The sequence below is a fragment of the Carcharodon carcharias genome, chromosome 10, assembly GCF_017639515.1.
Source record: "Carcharodon carcharias isolate sCarCar2 chromosome 10, sCarCar2.pri, whole genome shotgun sequence".
Classification (NCBI taxonomy): Eukaryota; Metazoa; Chordata; class Chondrichthyes; order Lamniformes; family Lamnidae; genus Carcharodon; species Carcharodon carcharias.
The window spans coordinates 46797985-46820407 of record NC_054476.1 but is presented as its reverse complement, the minus strand read 5'-3'; the positions used below and the strand labels follow the sequence as shown (position 1 = coordinate 46820407).

General features: G+C 39.5%; 1 protein-coding gene across 3 annotated transcripts in view; it reads left to right on the top strand.

The window, feature by feature from the left end:
• stk33 (serine/threonine kinase 33) overlaps positions 1–22423 on the top strand; it is a 189800-nt gene that overhangs the window by 29391 nt on the left and 137986 nt on the right. For all 3 annotated transcript variants that reach the window (XM_041198450.1, XM_041198447.1, XM_041198449.1), the window contains one exon: positions 18542–18635. The gene's annotated coding sequence lies outside the window, so the exon portion shown is untranslated. The remainder of the gene's footprint in view (positions 1–18541; positions 18636–22423) is intronic.

Genomic DNA, 22423 nt, shown 5'->3' with positions numbered 1-22423 from the left:
GCAATGTTGTATATATTTCTCATGCTGTTCTAGTAGACAAGTTTTTCAAACTGCAGCAATTGTAATTTTAATCCATAGTCCAACAAAAATAAAAAGATGTGTTCCTTACAATGTGATCAACTCTCCAGGAATACATCAAACCAGAGTTGCAAGAGATTATATGTGCCTGCATGTCCTGCCACATGGTGTCTTCTACCTTTTTGTAAAGTGAGCTGAAAAGCACTCTAGTGTTTTAAACTATGTTCTGTTCACTTTATTTGAAAAACACAAATGAATAGAACATTGCTTTCACAGCACAATTTGCCTAATTTCAAACAACCCTTATATCATTAGAAACATGCAGTTTTATCCCATGTTATGAGCTAAACTCATTTTATAAATCCTCAAAATGATTGGTAATAATTTTTGAAAGTGAGATCTTGCTATCTCACTTATGCTGTTGCAGTTCAAATTGCTACAGACTCACTTGTCCAGAGAGAAATGGATAGATGGTGCTGACCTCTTCCTCAGCTCCCCATGTTGGAGATTACCTCATTGAGCTGGCAATCAAAGCTAGCATTCTGAATGAGAAATGTGCCCTTTTTGCGTGGAAGCTATGGCAACTGTATTTTCTGTTTAGCTATGCAACCACTCCACACCTCCCACACTGAGTTTATTAAATGAACGTATTTATAACAATGAAGATGGGAATGTACTCAGTGGTATGCATTGTCTCAAAATTAATGAAAATACACACATCTGAGATGGTCTATTGGTCTGGTATTTCAACTCATTTGTTCTAAATATTCTTGAAAACTTCTGTCTTTCTGTAGGAGTTGATGCTTTATGAGCCAAATCTAACTTCATAGCAGCAAAGTAACACAAATTAAAATCCCTTATAAGCCAAGTAGGTAAACATCTCTGTTACACCAAGGTTCCAGTGGTCTGATTACAGCCTTAAGTATCAATCCTGGCACAGTCTGTCATGTTTAATTTCTCATGACCTCATCTCTCTTTTAGGCAAACGTTATAGCTATGTGGTCAATGTAGGGAATTTTTAGGTTTTATCCTTGAGCTAGAGCAGCTTTTAAAAAATATTAACATGTGGACAGAGTAGTTCTTGGACTTGTTCAAGGTTTCTCTAGGTCGTCTCTCAATTTAATTTGGTTTAGGAGGATCTTGTACTTTCTTTTTATCCATCATTCCATTTATCTGGAGAGAGTATTGGAATACACAATATAGGAAGGATTTTGAGGATTTAGAGAGAATACAATACATTCACTAGGATGCTGCCTGATTTGAGGAAGTGCAAATATGAAGAAAGGCTTTGAAAAATTGGGCCTTTATTTGTTGCAACAATGTGGATTATGAGGCAATACAATAGCATTTTTTTTTAAATTATGAAAACATTGATGAAGTAGGTAGAAACAGACTATTTCCAGTGCTTGAGGAGCCAGAGCTACAAGATCCAATTTGATTTAGGTTGTTCTTGTACCCCCTCTTTATCCATCTTTCATTATGTGGGTGAGGAGATTTAAAGAGATTTAGAACATACACAAGAAATTTCTACAGAGTTGTGAGGCTGTGTATTTTGAGAGCTGAATGTCCCGTTTCCATGTTGAAAAAAACGTCTATTTATATGTTTCATTGTGTTGTTATGCACAGAGTATTTTGTTAACTTCAGAATTTCCAATATTTTATATGGGAAGACAGTCTTGGGGAACTTGGGTGATAAAGCAGGATAAATTGTAGTGACTAAATGGAGTGTAGGCTCCATTGTACAACTTTGGCAGCAAGCTTTGCCGCATGTGCCTTTGCGCATTTGCAGGACATTACATCGTTCAGTATTTAAAACATTTTCAGCACATCCATTTTGGTACCAAAAATTAGTGCTTCCTCCAATCTAAAATATGGCTCCTACAATGTATGAGGGATATCTGTAATGTCAGTATGATGAAAGTAAGGTTTTAATAATTCTTCATTTGAGAACATCTCTTATTCTTGGTTCTTTTGGCCCTACAGGGGATCTTTAGTTTTATTTTATCGTTTGGAGATTTGAACCAATTCATTCCTTGGATATTTTAGATTAAAAATAAATAACTTACAGGTCCTAGGCCTTTTTTAGAGGGAAGGAGCAGTTGGCCCTATGAGAAATAAAATAAAAATTCCCAAACAAGATTTGACAACCACAAACATTCACTCCCTCCACCACCGATGCACAGTTGCAGCAGTATGTGCCATCCACAAGATGCACTGCAGGAATTCACCAATGCTCCTTAGACAGCACCTTCCAAGTCCATGACTACTACCATCCAGAAGGACAAGGGCGGCAGATAGATGGCAATACCACCACCTGGAGGTTCCCCTCCATGCCACTCACTATCCTGACTTGGAAATATATTGCTGTTCCTTCACTGTCGCTGGGTCAAAATCATAGAACTCCCTCCCTAACAGCACTGTGGGTGTACCTACACATGGACTGTAGTGGTTCAAGAAGGCAGCTCACCACCATCTTCTCAATGGCAATTAGGGATGGACAATAAATGCTGGCCCAGCCAGTGAAGCCCATATCCCCTGAATGAATTAAAAAATGTGAAGGATGCTATAATTTAAAGGTAGCAAATTTAACTTTATCCTCATACTTAATTCCATCATCCTCCAGAAATTTCACAAGACAAAGACCCAGTGTAAGATGTCACTCATTATGTAGCTTTTGTTGTTGAGTGTCTTTCATTTTCTTAATGAATCAAACGATATAATGCTTCTCTTTGTTTTTTATGCTTTACTTGCGACTGTTAGTGCATAAATAAGACAATTTGTATTATCTACAAAGTTCCATTATCCATTCGGGAAAATGTGTGGTACACCCATTGTCGGCTGTAACTTCCGAGCTACAGGGCAGTGCATTTGGAGGGTACCCCAAAGATGCACTGGAGAACCGCCCCCCCCCCCCCAGCTCCACCCCAAACCACCACTCCCTCCCTGGGGGGTTCCAGGTAAGGACTGTACTGCACTTGTCTGGAAATTTCAAACTTCCGATGGCCAATTGGGAACGATCTGAAAATGCGATTTAAGTAGCAAACTTTGGTTGGTTTCGACTGTGTTACAGTTAGAAGAATTAAAACCACTTCTAGCTTCTGGGTAGTTATTGCACTGACCCACACCAACTTTCCACAGGACATCCCCCCACCCTGACTACCCGTCCCATGGGATTCCCTGCTCCCCCAGACTAACCCTCATCAACTAATCCCCCCAGACTGTCCCTAATCCAGGGGACTAACACCTCAACCACCGATGGGAACCCCCATGGGATTCCCCACCCGCCTCAATACCGTCCTGAACCCAAACTACCCTCCCCGCACTCTCCAGGCCTGACCTGATTCCTGACTACCTACCCCCAGGCCCGACCTGACCCCCACATCCCCGACTCCTGGTGAAGTTGAAGAAGCAAACCCCCTCTCTGTATTCCTTGCCATGATAATTACAAAGGTCATCCAAAAAAAGTAGAAGGACCATTTAACTATCCGTGCAGTTCAACAAATCAATGATGACGTGTCTTTTAGATAATGAGAGCTCGAAAAGATTGGTTTATACTTTGATTGTTTAATTGGCTGTTCTACCATTTGCAAATTTTTATGTTGAAATTATATCAGTGTCTGAAAAGAGTGAGAGTCATTGACTTTGTGGATTTTTCTCAGAATCCTTTTGTTATTTATGGCAGTTAATAATTGTCCTTTGTATCTCTGCCAAATGATGCTTGATTTAAGGCATTCATCAGGCAGATTATGTCTGACTTCCAAGCAAGGTTTCCAAGTTCTCAGTATATCTTAGGAGGAGTTATTTAATTTAATTAATCACTGTGACCTTTAAGTGTTTAATTTACATTGCCAAAACATTGGTTGAGATAGAAGGAGCATTTGCAGGATACAAACTGTTTGTGGGTAATGATGATTTACTTCTAATTTATCATTTCTTGGTCAAGGTTATGGCACTACTAGAAAACTAAGTGCAGCACTCATCTGAAGTTTCAAAACAAATTCAGTACTGAATTTGAAATACGTTGTTAACCTACTACTTTGTTGTCAGTTGTGCCACCCTGTATGCTTTAAAGAAAAAGCAGGAAAAAATAAACTTATAATCTTGAAATGTTTAGACAGCTAGATACAATTTATTTTTCTGTAAGTCTACAATAGGTCATGCATTTTTCAATCCTTTGGTTTAAAAGGAACACCAAATTAAAGAAGAAAAAGCTAGCTGATTACTTTCTATACAAAGAATTTCACCAACTATTTCTGTTTCACTTGCAATATCTTCTACATATCGAGACAACCACATTGATTCCCGTATATTTTATAATGGAGGGAAGGCTGTCACTGTAGGTCTCCATTTTCCTTTTGAACTGCTTTTCTGATCAGTGCTGGTAGGTAGGTACTGCTGCATACTCAGCCAGCAGTGTTTTTTACTGTGGCTTTCCATCTCTAGTTTAGCTATTATGCCAGCCCAAAGCACCAGCCTGTGGTAAAATCTTTAGAGGCACGCAGGCATGCTTGACCTCCCAACCTTCATAAGGCTCAGGAGGACATATGTAGGCAGGAGATAGAATAATTTATCTTCTAGAAATGGGGGTGTTCTTCACCCTTAACATCCTGTTCAGTGCCATAAAATCAACAATTGCAATGTGGCTTAATGTTGTCTTATGGGATGTAAATAAATCATTCCATTATCTCATTATGCACATTTTTGTCATATGGTGCTAATTTAGCAAAACATTTTTATATTGCATTTTTTTGAAAGAGTATTCTCCAATAAAGGTTAATCTTGGAGTTTATTCCTTTATTAAATCATATATTTTCATGTACTCTATAACTTCTACATTGGAAATACCTAATTGTTTAAATTGATAGCTGGTCCCTCTGTTGGAGATGCCAACTTTATTCTGTACCCAAGGTTTAAGGAATCTGGACATGCTCGGGCTTGTAATTAGTTCTTGAAAGAATGTGCATTAATATAGTGCTTTCACTTTTTCAGGATGACCTTCACAAAGTGCTTCAAAGCCAATGAATTATTTTGAGTACAGTTACTGTTGTTATGTAGGCAACTGTGCTAATGAGATTTTGCACAGAAAGAACCCATAAGGAGCAATGAAATGACTAACCACTTAATATGTTTTTCACCATATTGATTGAGGGATATATGTTCAGATGACATCATGAATATTGGCTACTTGGAGAACTCTCCAGCTCTATGAATAGAGATGATATCTTTTATGTTCGCTTGAACAAGCGGAGAAACTTGGTTTAATGAGTCATCCAACACTATTGGCACTGTAACACTCCTGCAGCACCAAAGTGTCAGCCTGGAGTTTGTGTTCAAGCCTCTGCATTGGGCTTTGGCCTTTTCAATCAAAGAAGAGAATGTTACCAATGAGCAAGCTGACACATTCCATTCCTTGCATTTGTTCTTCTTGTGTTAGGTAAGGATGTGAACCTAAGTAAATGGATAAATGTGTCCGAAGATGGGTTCCCATTAATTATCAATAGTACTCAATAATACAGCAGCTCGGTAGACTCAAAATGTAGAAATTTGATTCCCAAGCGCATAGTATCCCAGAATTGACCAACAAACTAGAAGGCTCTGATTGACCAAGATTGAGTATACTATAATACAAGTTTTAAATGAGAACTGCACTCAGTGCTGCAAATAAACCCACCATTTATCAGCAAATTACAAAGATACAGTGACAGTATCACTTAAATAATTATTATTCTTTAATGTGAAAATGCATATTTCATGCCAAAATGTGAATTCAGCCTTACATATTCTCATTCCAAATACTCTGTTTAGAATGCACAAACAATCACAATCATAATTAACATTTATTTCAATGCATTAGGGTAACAAACTAATTGCACTTGGGCTAGAGCTATCACAGTAATCACTATTACATCAAGCTGTGAAAGACCACAATATTGATAATTGTCGCAATGATGTTAGTTTTAGCATTGTATCATGCATGCTGAAAGCCTTAAAGCTTGTTAGTAATTGCTTCAATTTATTTATTTGGTACAGGTCTTTCTCATCAATAGCACTAACTTGCATCATTCACTTCAGCTGAAATAATCTGAAATTCTCAAAACAGCTTATTTCCGGTTTGAACAATCATATTTCCTACTGAAAATTAAAAGTCAAAGGTATTTTGCATATTAAATGTGTTCATTTTAATGCATCTTCTAAAAAAAATGCAACGTTTATAGCCCAATAATGTGGTTACTTACTCAAACTCTATTAACTGTAACAGTTAACTGAATGTTGTGATGCTTTTGTTTCAGATTTTGGTATGCATCTCCTCCTGTAATTTGCTTTACACCAAGATTTTGGATCATTATCTAATTTTTACCCAAATATATATTTAGATAGAATACCTGTCATTGTCAGTGCATCTTTGTAATTTGCTGATAAATTGTGGTTTTGTTTGCGGCACTGAGTGCAGTTCGCATTTAAAATTTGTATTATAATATAAATAAAAACAGAAAATGTTGGAAAAAAAACAGCAGGCCTGGCAGCATCTGTGGAGAGAGAAACAGAGTTAAAGTTTTGAGTAGTCTGTATGACTTTTTTAGAGCTAAAGCGAAGTAGAAATGTGATGGATTTTATACTGTTTAAGAGGGGTGGAGCAGGTGGAGCAAAATAGAAGATCAGGGATAGGTGGGAGCTTAGTAGAGATTGACAGAGATGTTATGGATACAAGTCACTGTTAATGATAATGTTAAATACTAAAGAATGTGCTGATAGTGGCATAAGGATAAGATAGCAGAATGTGTTAATATTAGAACAAGGATCAGCGTTCTGTGAAAGCCCAACCGAGAAACAAGTGACAGATGACCCAGGGGCGGGGGTGGGGGTGGGGCGCAGTGTTGGGATAAAAGGATAAAAAAGGGTTAAAACATTAAAAAATAAAAATAAATACATTGTAAAAAAATTAAAAATTTGATTTAAAAAGGGGTGTAGATCGAGGAGCAAGTTCATGGTCTGAAGTTGTTGAACTCAATGTTAAGTCCAGAAGACTGTAAAGTGCCTAACTGGAAGATGAGGTGCTGTTCCTCCAGTTTACATTGGGCTTCACTGAAACATTACAGGAGGCCAAGGACGGACATTTGGGCATGAAAGCAAGATGGTGTGTAGAAATGGCAAGTGACTGGAAAGCCTGGACTATGCTTGGGGACTGAGCGAAGTTGCTCTGCAAAGCGGTCACCCAGTCTGCGTTTAGGCTTCCTAATGTAGAATAGGGCACATTGGGAGCAGTGAATACAGTAGAGCAAATTGAAGGAGGTGCAAGTGAAGCGCTGCTGCACCTGAAAGGAGCGTTTTGGGCCTTAGACATTGAGGATGGAGAAGGTAAAGGGGCAAGTGTTGCATCTTCTGCGATTGCTATCTTACCTCTATGCCACTATCAGCACCTTCGTTAATCTTTAACACTACCATTAACATTCCCTTTGTCTTGTGTCCATGACATCTTTGTCAGTCTCTTGAGCTCCCACCTATCCCTGATCTTCTATCTTGTACTACCTGCTCCACCCCCTCTTAAACAGTATAAAATCCATCACATTTCTACCTCTCTTTAGCTCTGAAGAAGAGTCACAGGGGCTCGTAATGTTAACTGTTTCTCTCTCCACAGATGCTGTCAGACCTGCTGAGGTTTTCCAGCATTTTCTTTTTTCATTTCAGATTTCCAGTATCCGCAGTATTTTGCTTTTACCTGAATGGAGGAAGTAAAAATCAGTGATATAGTTTACCCAAGTATGCCTGAACTGAGGTCATGTCATTTTACAAATGTTGCAATTATGTTCTTCAATGTATGCATCTTTTCGTTCACTTAGAACCATAGAACCATAGAAAAATTACAGCACAGAAGGAGGCCTTTCGGCCCATCTTGTCCATGCCAGCCCGAGGACACCCAGGTGCCCTTTCTAATCCCATAGCCCTGCAGTTTACAGCACTTTAGGTGCAGATCCAGGTACTTTTTAAAAGAGTTTAAAGTTTCTGCCTCTACCACCAACTTGGGCAGTGCATTCCAGATTCCCACTACCCTTTGCGTAAAAAAGTTCTTCCTCATGTTCCCCCTACACCTTCTGCCACTTATCTTGAATCTATGCCCCCTGGTTCTAGAATTCTTCATCAAGGGAAACAATTTTATCCTGTCCACTCTATCCCCTTCATAATTTTGTACACCTCAATCAAGTCACCTCTCAGCCTTCTTTGTTCCAAGGAAAATAACCCCAACCTATCCAATCTCTCCTTGTAGCTACACTTTTCTAACCCTGGCAACATTCTTGTAAACCTTCTCTGCACTCCAGAGCTATTACACCCTTCCTGTAATGTGGTGACCAGAACTGCACACAATACTCCAGTTGTGGCCTCACCAGTGTTTTATACAATTCAACATTTTATCCTTTTATATTCTATACCTCTGCCAATGAAGGAGAGCATTCCATATGCCTTCTTTACAACCTTGTCTGCTTGAACTGCTACCTTCAGGGACTTGTCTACTTGTACGCCAAGATCTCTCACTTCATCTACCCCTCTTAGTATATTCCCATTTACTTTGTAATCCCTGTAACTGTTTGACCTCCCTAAATGTAAGACCTCACACTTCTCTATGTTAAAATCCATCTGCCATTTTACTGCCCACTCCACCAACCCATCTATATCATTTTGGAGATTATGGCTAACCTCTACATTATCCCCTACTCGGCCAATCTTTGTGTCCTCTGCAAATTTTCCAATCATGCTCCCCACGTTCACGTCCAAATCATTAATATATAACACAAACAGCAAGGGTCCCAACACCGAGCCCTGTGGAACACCACTTGAGACAACTTTCCATTCGCAAGGGCATCCATCGACCATTACCCTTTGTTTCCTGTTACAAAGCCAACCTTTTATCCAGTTTGCCACATTACCCTGAATCCCATGGGCTTTTACTTTCCTGACCAATCTGCCATGTGGGACCTTGCTAAAATCCATGTACACAGCATCCACTGCACTACCTTCATCAACCCTTCTTGTCACTTCCTCAAAGAATTCAATCAAATTTGTGAGGCAAGACCTTCCTTTAACAAATCCATGCTGACCATCCCTGACTGTCCATGCCTTTCCACATGACAGTAAATCCTATCTCTCAGGATTGATTGTACTAATTTGCTCACCCTCGATGTAAGACTAACTGGCCTATAATTGTTTGGCATTTCCTTTGATCCCTTTTTAAACAATGGAACCATGTTTGCATTTCTGCAGTCCTCCGGTAACTCCCCTGTATCTATTGAAGATTGGAAAATTATCCTCAGAGCATCTGCTATCTCCTCCCTGACTTCCTTCAGCAGCCTCGGAAGCAATCCATCTGGCCCTGGCGACTTATCAACTTTCAAGGATTTCAACCCTTCGAGTACTTCCTCTCTCTTTATGACCATCTCATCCAATATCTCAGTGTTCCTCCTGGGCTACTATATCTACATCCTCCCTTTGTAAATACAGAGACAAAATATTCATTCAAAACCCTTCCCACAGCCTCTGCATTTACACACAAGTTTCCATCTTCATCTCTGATAGGTCCCATATTTTTCTTAACTAATCTTTTAGCATTAATGAATTGGTAAAACATTGTAGGGTTATCTTTAACTTTACTTGCTAAGCTTTTTTCATGCCCTCTTTTTGATTTCCTTATTTCCTTTTTAACTTCGTCCCTGCACTTCCTGTATTTGTCTAGGCTATCTGCAGTGCTTAGTTATTTTAAGTGACAGGTTATTCTCTTGGTTTAACAGCATTTGATTTCCAAAACCGTCTGTGAAACATGTGAATGAGGCAGTGTAGCCAACTGTTCTGTATTTTAAGAGATTGTCCCTTAATTGACAGTCCTGCGCTTTTTAAGGAATGCCTGTTGTCTCTCATTTCTAAGTTAGCCCATGGGAGACCGAGCTTGTGAGACTCCTCTTGTGTTTTCCTTTTCGTTTTTTTTGTGAGCATGTGCACACTGTGCACCTCTTGCTCAAATTTTTGAAGCTCCTTACCCTTCCAAGTGAAGCTAGCCACTTCACATTGCTACTATACAGGATGCCGCCGTAAAGTCAAAAAGACATTGCCAATTTCACAAATAAGTAATGTGATATATGAATTTCAGTGTTGGTGTGATGCCAGGTTGACTGGACACTTTTCAGGATCAAAAGTGGGGGCCTTATGCCCATTCATGAGTTTGCAATGATCTGATCAGATAACCATGCTTTGATGCACCCTATTTTAGCATCAAGCTTGCACTGCGAGCAAATGGCTCAAGCCTGTTTACGAGGTTGCCAGTAAGGCCAATCTTATGATGCATTGAACTGCAGGAATCCCAATGGGTATATTGACCAGTGAATGTAAGTTTGCGGTAGACAGTAGTGTAGAACCTATTGTCAGATTTCTCAACTAGCACCTCGAGGATAGGGAGTTTATTTGACTGCTCCATTTCACAGGTGAATTTGAGTGCAAAGTGGAGCCTACTAAGGTGTGTAAGGAAATTCTTCCATGCAGCTGCAGATTTAAATATAGCAAATGTATAGGTATCAGAAATATGCAAGGGGTATGAGGTTAGGTGTCATTTCATCGAAGATGCATTTCTTGTCAAAGCCAACAAAGATGTTTGTGACAGCTGGGTCAAGAGGGGATCCCATGGCAACATCATCTATTTGGGGGCACATGGTGAAACTGAACTCCACTGCACAAGTTGCTGAGTTCATAAATTCAGGGAATACAGATTCAGGTAATCACAGTGCATCTTGATCGCCATGATATAGTCATGTGCAAATGCCTAAGGCTTTCTTGAGCGGTACATTGGTAAATAGGCTAGCACTGTCGATTGAGCGCAAGGACACAGCATTGCTATTGAAATGCAAGTCCATGGTAATGCCCCTACTAATCAGAGTCCATTTGCCAACCAATTAGTGCACTCTTCTCATACAGTATAAATTGTTGTCCCCTTTGCAATTGGTATTCTTGTGTATTTGTCCTGATGAGTATAAGATAAAAAGCTTCAACAGCATGTCTCTTTTTTTCAGCAATACTCAAGACATTTTATTTCTTGCACACCAATAAAAGCCAACATGCCATTTGCCTTCCTAATTGCTTGCTCTACCTGCTTTCTAACTTGTGCTAGCACACCCAAGTCCCTCTGAACATTAACATTCACAAGTTTCACACCTTTCCAAAAAAATTCTGCTTTTCTATTATGACCAAAGTGAAAACCTCACACTTACCCACATTAGATTCCATCTGCCATCTTGTTGCCCACTCACTTAATCTGCCTATATCTCGCTGCAGCATTTCTGTGTCCTCCTCAGAAGTTACATTTCCACCTAGCTGTGTATCGTCAGAAAACTTAGATAAATTACTCTCTGTCTCTTCATCTGAGTCCTTAATATAGATTTTTAAATAGCTGAGGCCCCGGCAATGATCCTTTGGCACTCCACTAGTCACAGCCTGCTAACTTGAAAATGCTCTGTTTACGCTTACTCTTTGTTTCCTGTTACAGTTAACCAATCCTCTAACCATGCTAATATATTATCCCCAACTCCATGAGTCTTTGTCTTGCCTATTAACCTTTTGTGTGGCATCTTATTGAATGCTTTTTGGAAATCCAGGTATACCACCAAACTTCTGTGTTTATGCGCTTTGTCAAAACTGGATTCCAATTCTGGTTTGATTTTCAACACTGCTAACCCAAACAAAAGGAGGTACATGGTGAAGTGAAAGCATGTGAATGTTTCACAACGCCAGCTGTCATTGATGAAATTGGTAGTCGTTGCCTGAGTACTGTGTTCAGCTCTGAATGCTAACAAACAAGGGAGGAATTTGATTTCTGTCATTTTCTGAAACCACTAAAGAAAATGTGTGAATGTGAATTGTGTCTGTTGTCCACCATGAATATTTAGTTGTACACATTGTACAAGCTTCAGCAAAAACTCTTCCATCATTAGGATTTTGCATTATTGCCAGCCAAATAACAGACTTGGGCAGATTTACAACACATTTCATTCAGTAACTTTGTCTGTCATTCCCAACGACCTAGAATCTCTAAAAGCTATCAAACATTGCATATTTCAAATGGAGAGGGATTTACTGCCAGTGAACTTTTGCATGCTTTTATAATGGAAAACGGTCTGCAACAATACAAACTGGTTATCACAGCTGAACAGATATCGTATGAGACTTTTTTCTCTTACTGCAACAAGATAACAACTGGTTTGATAAAAATGCACCAAGAGATAGTTCCATAGCTTACAACCATTATTAGAAAATGTATTTCCAACTTTTTAATAACATAATACAGATTAATATTTCTTCCATCTCCTAGTAATTTATGGGTGCCACCATATTAAAATCTGACTTTATTGGATGATAATCATACTAATCCTCTTGGGAACTGTGACAACATTTCCATGAATGACTGTTACTTTGGAAAAGTAATGAAAACATTTCATTTTTGCAATGTAGGCAAATGGATTTCTATGTATATATCTTTTGTATCTTTACCCTTTCTTGTTTTATATACTATGTTGTAAATTGCCAGCAAGCTTTGTAAAATCATAGTCTGCTACCCTCGAAAACTACCCACAAAGATCTTGCAATCTCTGTAGCACAGATTCCTCTTTTTCTGATGGCAGTTTAAATCAAATGAAGGGAACCTTGCAGCATGCAGCAGCAGCAGCGATGTCAGTAGCAGTTGATTTCATTGAAGCATTCTCAGGTAGCAAACCAAGAAGTTAAAAACATGGAATCCCTTTACTTTTAATTAAATGTTAAATAGCGAAATAACTGGATTAAGATAGAAGCTATAATAAATTAAAATTATTTTTAAAGTATGTAGAATTTTTTATTATGGAGAAATTTGACATTCCACAAAATATAAAATCAGCTTTTGGGGCCAGTGAAGGTATTCAACAGTAATTACGATCTTGGTACATATAAAAAAAATCCAGTTACATCTCATTCAACAAGGTGCAACTTTTTTGAAAGGTTTTTACAGCAAGCCTAACATTACAAGAGTAGAATTTTTCATCAAATTATACGTTTCTCATTGATTGCATTTTGGGTAGAATCTGAGAGAATCTGTAGAATCAGAGAGAGCAACTTTTGTATTTCTGTGTTATTTTGACAATGTGCTGACTCCCAAAGTGTTGGCAATTTCACTGACATTACCAGTGCAAATTCCAAATTTGTACTGAGTTTAGTTTTATACATGTAAAAATATTTTTGCTTTATACCAAAGGTTATTGTTTAAATTGTCAGAAACTAAACATTTTCAAACTGTAGTTTCCACTTTTAAGGGTGTTAACATAAATGTGTAAATATAATATTTGGTAATCAAATAAAGTTGTGTTGGCTTAGAAGGGAAATTTGTGCTATAAAGGTATTATTCAGAGCTGTCATGGATTTTTCAAACTTATTTTGAATAAGGCCCATTGTAACTCAAATCAAATTTTAATCAGAGCTGCTTTTCAGCTGAAGATTACCGTAGAAATTTGCCATTTACTAATCCCATTTTTCAAAATCAATAAAACGCTATTGGCATTGTAAGCAATTTTACAAATATCCAATAATCTCTTTTTTATGCACTCATGGGATGAGGGCTTCGCTGGCTGGGACAACATTTATTGTCCATCCCTGGATGCCCTGAGAAGCTGTGGTGAGCTGCCTTCTTGAACCACTACAGGCCGTGGCGTAGGTACACCCACAGGGCTGTTAGGAAGGGAGTTCCATAATTTTGACCCAGTGACAGTGAAGGAATGGCGATATATTTCCAAGTCTGGATGGTGAGTGACTTCAGGGGAACTTCTAGGTGGTGTGTTTCCATCTATCTGCTGCTCTTGTCCTTCTGGACGGTAGTGGTCATGGGTTTGGAAGGTGCTGTTGAAGGAGCCTTGGTGAATCCCTGCAGTGCATCTTGTAGATGGTACACACTGCTGCTACTGTGCATTGGGGGTGGAGTGAGTGAATGTTTGTTGGTGTGGTGCCAATCAAGTGGGCTACTTTGTCCTGGATGGTGTCAAGCTTCTTGAGTGTTATGAGAGCTGCACTCATCCAGACAAGTGGGGAGTATTCCATCACACTCCTGACATATGCATTGTTGATGGTGGACAGGCTTTGGAGAGTCAGGAGGTGAGTTACTCGTCGCATGATTCCTAGCCCCTGACCTGCTCTTGTAGCCACAGTATTTATTTGGCTAGTCCAGTTCAGTTTCAGGTCAGTGGTAACCCTGAGGATGTTGATAATGGGGGATTCAGTGATGGTGATGCCACTGAACATCAAGGGGCGATGGTTGGATTCTCTCTTGTTGGATATGGTCATTGCCTGACACTTGTGTGATGTGAAACAGAGTATGTGTGTGCATGTACTGATGCTTCAGAATCTCCAACCCATTCTATCCACACTCATACCTATGCTTTCAATCCATGAAGGAAAAGTCTGAGATGCTAACCTCCAGAGTAATTATGGCAATGGTCTGAAACCACAGTGAAGTTGTCATCAGAGTCGTCTTCATTGTAGGCCTCACTACAGTTTTTAAAAAACTGACACTGATTCAATGATCTCAAGACTGTTCTGGATGATACCAAGAAAACTAGAATTGGGATCTTCCATCTTTCTGTCATTGTATGTTGTCCTGAGAGAGGATAGCACACACACAATACTACTGTCATAGGCTCTGCCTCCAAACACACTCTTTGCTCTGCATGAGAACAGAGTGAAAGAGTGTACTGATGCTTTGGAAGCTCCTAGCCATGTTATCTTTTCTGGATTAAAAGACTGAGGAGATGCTAGATCCCAGAGCTAAGATGACAGTCTAAGCTCACATTGAAGCTGTCGCTAGAGACTGCATTGCTCTGGGAGCCCCTTGCTTTCTTTGTAGAGCTGACCACTTGCTCCAAGGTAGCCCACATTGTCTCAATGCCATGCTATACCACCTGAGCCAAGTAAGACCTAGGCTGCTCCACACTCCCTGCCTTCATGTGCAAGCTTGTTATCAGGCTGCCCAGTTCACTTATAAAGCCCTGATGTATAGGAATCAATTTTCTTGTGTATGCTGTGCCCTTGAGATCTTTTTCCAACATTGCATCCATGTAATTATAATGAAGCTCCTGTAGCTGTACAGATGTGCCTAATGCTGCCGGTTAGCTTGGCAGATACCTTCCTGTTATGAAGAGGATATTCCTCCTTTTGCTGACCCAAAGCTGCATCTAAAAAAAATGGACTGCCCTTGTAACTTCCCCTTGCTGTGTTCACAAGTTTCCTTCCATTTTCCTGCACCTATAGTGCACTCCCTCCTCTAAAAGGTGTAGACATCCTTTAAATAACTTCATGGACATGTGATATTTATGCCTCTGATGAGATGAGCTGCTAGTCAACAAGCACTAGTGACTCGTGCTCGCTGCTCATGTATTTTGTCATATCAATGGCCCGTGACCAATTTTACTTAGTAGTCCTGCCGATGTGATTAGGCACAGGCTGTCTGCACAGCGTGAGCTGGGGCCCAAAACCAGGCCAAAACAAATTTCTATCCTTCAATATCTTCTTTGGCGACTTGGTGGCTATTTGTGTTTTCACCCCTGCATAATTGAGGCATTTTCCTCCATTAAAGGAGCTACATAAATGAAAGGTATCGTTTTTTGAGATCTGTCTTTGTCACCCACAGTTTACCTAGGAACCAGATCTTTAGACAAGATCAACAAAGGACCAATTATGCTAGTGGCTGTTAAAGTGACCTCAGCCTTGAACTGCATCATATCAAGCCACTTCAGAAGATATATGTGAAATTACTCAATCCATAATTCACTGGTGCATGAAACAGGTGATAGATGCTTTGTTTGCCAGGGCCAGCTCTTTCATCACTTTCCCCATGGAATATAGCCAGCAGCATGAGACTGTATTACAATTTTTCTGCTTGTGGCAAGTTTCCCTAAAGCGCTTGGTATTACAGATGGCAAGCAAGTGGCTTTATGGACCAGTATCCCTAAAACTATAACAACCTACACATCAGCATGCAGGGGGAAGCAGACTAAATGGGAGTAAGCATGCCACCTTATCTCATTCCAGGATTTGTTTGGACGATTTTTCCATTGATAATATTTGAAAGTAAGACTTACATTTAATGTTGACATTTTTTATAGAAATATATTTTGACAGAAAGATAGCTAGACTAAGTGTAGTTAATATGCTAATATGTATATTATTTTCCATGGAGACTGAAGGTGAAGCAATTTTTAGAATTTCCAGGAAATCGGGCAAAACACTTTGACATCATTTTAGAGTGTTCTTTGATTTTTGTCATTGGAGAGAAAGCGATTAGTAGAGACAGGATGGGATTCAAGCTATCAGAAATTTTGGAAATAGAAAATCTGTGAGGGCAGTCAAGTTCGTAAAAAGGAAAGCTATAAATGCTTTCACAGAAGAAAACAGGCTAGAAATACTGGAGTAAAAACAAAACATTGGAAATATTCATCAGGTCAAGCAGCATCTGTGGAAAGAGTACAGAGTCAACGTTTCAGGTCGATGACCCTTCAGGGTCCTTGGTGAGTATTTCAAGCATTTTCTGTTTATTTCAGACTTCCAACATCCGTAGCATTCTACTTTTAGAAATACTGGAGGATTGTTAGAAACCATCTCGTTTCAGTCAAGTATGTCTAGTTCTTTGACTTAGTGCTTTCCCTTGTGATAAGAGTGTGATATGTATCTTTTACCACTTAGCTTCTTCAATGCACTTCCCCATTGGGAGGAGGAAGTCATCTCTCAGGATGCAGTTGAAATGAAGTCAACCTACATTTTAGAAGTATATCTCAGTAATGCTAATATCTGATGTGCAGCAAAATGGACATGCATATGCAAAAGGAGTTGAACAGCTGCTTGTTTGCTTTGGATGTTGACCCAGAGAAGGTGTACCAGCTGAGAACTCTTTTATGGCATGCATCCTGTGACCCTATTACCGTGACAATTTTTCTGAGTCCTGAAAACCTTCTGTACATTTTTTTACACAACCTATGGATCTTACGAGTGTGCATTCAATTGAGCATAAATGAGAGCATCTACCCAGGCATAAATGCCACTTCTTGTAGGAGCGTGACCCTCATCTATGATGATAACTCTTTTTTGCTGCACCTCCAGCAATACACCTCCAGAGAAGCTTCTCCAAATAAAGCCTTATTTCATCTGCTCTCATTCTTCTATAAATGCTATTAGCTATTAGTTGTTCTGTTCATGGCAATAATATTACCCAAAACAGCTACCAAAGAATACTGAAAACTTTTCCTTCTAATATTGACAATCAGATTGGTTACTTAATAAATTGGAAAAAGAGGTTTCTTCTGTTTATTGGTTATGTATTTAAGAAAAGGTGGCTCTAGAATTGTGTGATTCAGACTCAATGAGATCACCTGTATTGAATCTTCCCTTTGCACAAAGGGAAACAACACCAGTTTCTGTAACTCTTTTTAGTTCAAACACGTTTCCATCTGTTCCTATTCAGATGAAGTTACATTGTTTGCCATTATGAGATTTGAACTCTTGATCTTGGGGTTACAAAGCCAGTACCATAACCACTTGGCTATTTAAGCCAAGCTTGAGATGTTGCTGTTGTTGAAATAACTAACTGATTAGTAGAGCATGTCATTGTATTTTCATTTAAAAAAAAATTCTGATGCTCCTTAATAAATAAATAATATCTGGAAGCTGAACTGGACATATTTGAGCAAAGCCATGTTCTGCTCACTGGTCCTTTAGTTAAACGCATCATCTAATGTAGCAGTATGCCATATAGACCATTTGAATACCTGAACTATGTTTGAGCTAGCTGAACAAAGCAGGGGGAATAGTTAGACCTTGGTATTATGTTAGAGAGAAAAATTGATATTCCCTGGAAAAAGAATTGCTGCACTTGCTAAAATATGATATGGTGCATTTACAGTACAAGTTTTGTTGTAAATTCAGTTTATCATACTTAATCATAACTATGTTTCAAAATTATTTGGTTATGAAATGTTCTAGGTATTCCTGAGGACATGGAACTCTATTATATAAAAATGTTTGTTCAGCCTTAATACTGGACTTGGAAAGATTTCTGGTACTGCCGTTGTACTGTAAATATTCCTAAATGAACTCCTAATAACATAGGTGGTTTTGTCAAATATATATTCCTTAGATCACATATCTATTTTAAAATAAAGCTGGTTACAATATTACTTCACCTTAAATTGCTCATTAGTTAATACACCAAAACTGAGACTGTGGTGCAATATGTACAAATGATAACCAATGACTGAGCTGACCTACCTTGTGTTGAGCAATGACAATCCAGTCAAGGAACATTTTGTGCTTGTATTTGGAACTGGAATCCTATGTGCAGAATGAATGAAAGAGTAGTTTAATACATGGAATTCAGATTGGAATTCTGTTCGGAGTAAATCTGCATTGTGCCTTTATTTGGAGTCATTGGTCATTATTGTGGTTGCCTAATATTCATTGGTGCCCATTTTTTTCTTTTTAGGTGTGACCTGGTGATATGGAAATTGTAATAATATGGATGGAATTTTAACTGACATACGTACAAATTAAACTAGGCTTCAGCAGTCTTAAGTTTGGTAAGCTTCAGCATTTCCTCAAATATCCTTTAAATTATCCTTAAGTGCTGTAAATAATTTGATAGAAGTAAGCAATAAGTTGCATAAAGCATTTTAAAGGATGCATTTAATTTGTTTAGTTGAATCTTGACAATTTATGTAATTGGTGTGAGTTGTTGCAAGTTATAAAAGATCACTTTTCTAGTGAGAGTAAAATATAGTTTACAATGTTGTATTATGGAATAGCTTGTGTGGTTATGGCAATCGATGAATAAGTAAATATACCATTTGTTTGTGTAGCCTGCCTTCTCCAGTTAACATTTAAGTCATGTCCCCTCTTTTACTTCTGTTGCTCAATGTAATTAGACTTAACGGAGAAAGAATGAACTTGCATTTGAGTCGTATCTTTCATGTCCTGATGAATGTCCTAAGTGCTCCACAGCAAATTAACATACAAACTAGGGGCAGGAGTAGATTATGTGACTCAAGACCACAAGAAATAGGATCAGGAGTAGGCCACATGGCCCATCGAGCCTGGTCTGCCATTCAATATGATCATGGCTGATCTTAGGCTTCAGCTCACTTTCCTGCTGGTTCCCCATATCCCTCGATTCCCCAAGAGACCAAAAATCTATCTATCCCAGCCTTAAATGTATTCATCAATGGAGCGTCCACAACCCTCTGGGGCAGAGAATTCCAAAGATTTACAACCCTCTTCACCCCAGCCCTATATGATCGGCCCCTTATTCTTAGATTGTGCAATCAGGTTTTGGATTCGCCAGCGGAAATGATCTCTTACTGTCTACCCTATCAAGCCCCTTCAAAATCTTGTACTTTTCAATGTGATCACCCCTCCCTCTTCGAAACTCCAGCGAAAATAGTCCCAATATGCTCAACCTTTCACAACAGGACAACCACCTCACCCCCAGGATCAATTTAGCAAACCTTTGCTGTACCACCTCCAATGCAAGTGCAGGTACTGAACCCCATATCCAGGATGGTCGGGACTGAATGTGTTCCGGATGCAGGAATTTTCCAGATTATAAGCCCTGGGCTGGGGGTGTTGGGGTATAGGATAACTTAAAGCTGGGCTGATTTCACTGCCGAGCTGGACCTAGCTGGGACGGAGAAAGGAAGGGATTAGGGGCAGCCAACTGCTTCCGCCATTAATCCCGGGCCCAAAGAGCAGGGGATCAAAGTGCTGTCTCCCAGATATGATGGCGAGCAATGCCTGATGGAGATTGTAGTTTCCAGGGCAGGACCTGGTTTTTGGACCCTTCCCAATTTTGGGATGTCGGATAAGGGTTCAGGGACCTGTATATCTTTTCTTAAATGTGGAGACCTAAACGACCCACAGTACTCCAGATGTGGCCTCATCAAAATGCTGTACAACTCTAGCAAGGTTTCTTTATTCCTGTACTTTAATCTCCTTGAAATAAAGGCCAACATGCCATTTTCCTCTCTAATTGCTTGCTGTACCTGCATTTTAACTTTTTGCGTTCCTTGTACGAGCACACCCAAGTGTCTTTGAACATCAACACTTATAAGTTTCTCACCTTTTAAAAAAATATTCAGCTCTTCTATCCTTTCGACCAAAGTGAATAACTTCACAATTCCCTACATTATAATCCATCTGTCATTTTGTTGGCCATTCACTTAAACTGTCTGTCTCTTTACAGCCTCTTTCTGCCCTTCCCACAGCTTATCTTTAAACTTAGCTTTGTGTTGTTAACAAACTTAGATAAATTACACTCTGTCTCTTCATCTAAGCCTTTAATATAGATTGTAAATAGCTGAGGCTCCAGCACGGATCCTTGTGGTACTCCGTTATTTACTACCTGCTAACTTGAAAAAGTTCCATTTATGCCCACTGTCTGCTTCCCAACTGTTAACCAATCCTCTATCCATGCTAATATGTTACCTCTAACTCCATGTGCACTTATCTTGTCTATTAACCTTTCTGTGTGGCGCTTTATCGAATTGCGTTTGGAAATCTAAGTGTGCAACATCTCCTGGCTCCCCTTTATCTATCTTACCAATTACTTTCTCAAAAAGCTCCAGTGAATTTGTTAAACTGTATTGCCCTTTAGTAAAACCATGTTGACTCGTTCTAGTCATTCTATGCTTTTCTAAATGCATTGTTAAAACTTCCTTAATTATAGAATCCAGCATTTTCCCAACAGCTGATATTAAGCTAACTGGTCTGTTGTTCCTTGTTTTCTCTCTGCCTCCTTTCTTGAAAAGTGAAGTAACATTTGCCCACTTCCAATACGATGGAAACATTCCCAAATCCAATGAATTCTGGAAAATTACAGCCAGCGCATCCACTATCTCTGCAGCTATCTCCTTTAAAACCCTAGGGTGTAGGCCATCAGGCCCTGGGGATTTGTTGCATTTTAGTCCCTTAACTTTCTTTAATAATTTTTCTCTGTTGATATTAATTTCCCTAATTTCCTCGCTCTTTTTAGCTTCTAGTTCACCCTCTATTTCTGGAATGAAACTTGTGCCTTCTACTGTGAAGAGACACGAAATATTTGTTCAAGCCTCTGCTATTTCTTCATTCCCCATGATAATTTCTCCTGTCTCTGATTCTAACGGACCAACTTCACTTTAGCTACTCCCTTTTTCACAGAATCACACAGAGCAGAAGAGGCCCATCGAGTCCGCACTGACACATGAGAAACACCTGACCTACCTACCTATCCCCATTTATCAGCACTTGGCCCATAGCCTTGAATGTTATGACGTGCCAAGTGCTCATCCAAGTACTTTTTAAAGGATGTGAGGCAACCCTCCCAGGCAGCGCATTCCAGACCCGTCACCACCCTCTGGGTAAAAAAGTTTTTCCTCACATCCCCCCTAAACCTCCTGCCCCTCACCTTGAACTTGTGTCCCCTTGTGACTGACCCTTCAATTAAGGGAAACAGCTGCTCCCCATCCACCCTGTCCATGCTCCTCATAATCTTGTACACCTCGATCAGGTCAGCCCTCAGTCTTCCCTGCTCCAACAAAAACAACCCAAGTCTATCCAACCTTTCTTCATAACTTAAGTGTTTGATCCCAGGCAACATCCTGGTGAATCTCCTCTGCTCCCCCTCCAGTGCAATCATGTCCTTCCTATAATGTGGCAACCAGAACTGCACACAGTACTCCAGCTGTGGCCTCACCAAGGTTCTATACAACTCCAACATGACCTCCCTACTTTTGTAGTCTATGGTTTGATTGATAAAGGCAAGTGTCCCATATACCTTTTTCATCACCCCATTAATATGCCTCTCCGCCTTCAGAGATCTATGGACACACACGCCAAGGTCCCTTTGTTCCTCAGAACTTCCTAGTGTCATGCCATTCATTGAATGCTTCCTTGTCAAATTACTCCTTCCAAAGTGTATTACCTCACACTTTTCAGGTTTAAATTCCATCTGCCACATATCTGCCTATATGACCATCCCGTCTATATCTTCTTGTAGCCCAAGACACTCAACCTCACTGTTAACCACCCGGCCAATCTTTGTGTCATCCGCAAACATAGTCATCTATATCATTTATATAAATGACGAATAATAGGGAACCTAACACAGATCCCTGTGGTACGCCACTGGATACGGGCTTCCAGTCACTAAAGCAGCCTTCTGTCATCACCCTCTGTCTCCTACAACTAAGCCAATTTTGAATCCACCTTATCAAATTACCCTGTATCCCATGTGCATTTGCCTCCTTTATAAGTCTCCCATGTGGGATCTTGTCAAAGACTTTGCTGAAATCCATATAAAGTACATCAACTGCACTACCCTTATCTACACACCTGT